Raw genomic sequence first — 500 nt, 5'->3', positions numbered from 1 at the left:
AATGGGGATGGGAGACGTCTGCAAGATAGACGTTATCATGATCGATTGCCAACGTGAAAAGAAATCGACATGAACCATGTATATTCAACAAACACAAGTGCTTCTACTATGAAATAAACAAACACACTTCGACAAAAGCAATGACAGACTTATTTTAGGAAAATAAACAGTTTCCCATAATACAGATTTACCTCATTAAAGCATCGTTCATACACAATAAAACTTGTACATACTTCGATTACGTATTCATAAATATTTTCAGGTAGCCAATCAACACGTAATACATACAGATAATACCAAGGGTTATAACATTAAATTAATGATGTTCAGGCTGTCCTCCAATGTAGTTGCATAAATATAGTACATCATATTCTAGTCGCCGGCTTTGGTTATGAAATATTTTACGAAACTTATTTATTAGTCATGTTCGCAAAACTATTTCAAAATGTACAAAACGTTGATATTTAATCATGCTGGCTAATCCTTATTGTGCCTGCTCA

At 33.2% G+C, this 500-nt stretch overlaps 1 protein-coding gene across 1 annotated transcript in view; it reads left to right on the top strand.

Annotated features, from left to right (window-relative positions):
* Window positions 1–500, top strand: part of LOC119585958 — a gene marked incomplete in the record, with an annotated part of 71,494 nt that overhangs the window by 44,434 nt on the left and 26,560 nt on the right.

This window comes from Penaeus monodon, chromosome 20, assembly GCF_015228065.2.
Source record: "Penaeus monodon isolate SGIC_2016 chromosome 20, NSTDA_Pmon_1, whole genome shotgun sequence".
NCBI classification, from domain to species: Eukaryota; Metazoa; Arthropoda; class Malacostraca; order Decapoda; family Penaeidae; genus Penaeus; species Penaeus monodon.
This window is presented reverse-complemented; position numbering and strand designations above follow the sequence as displayed.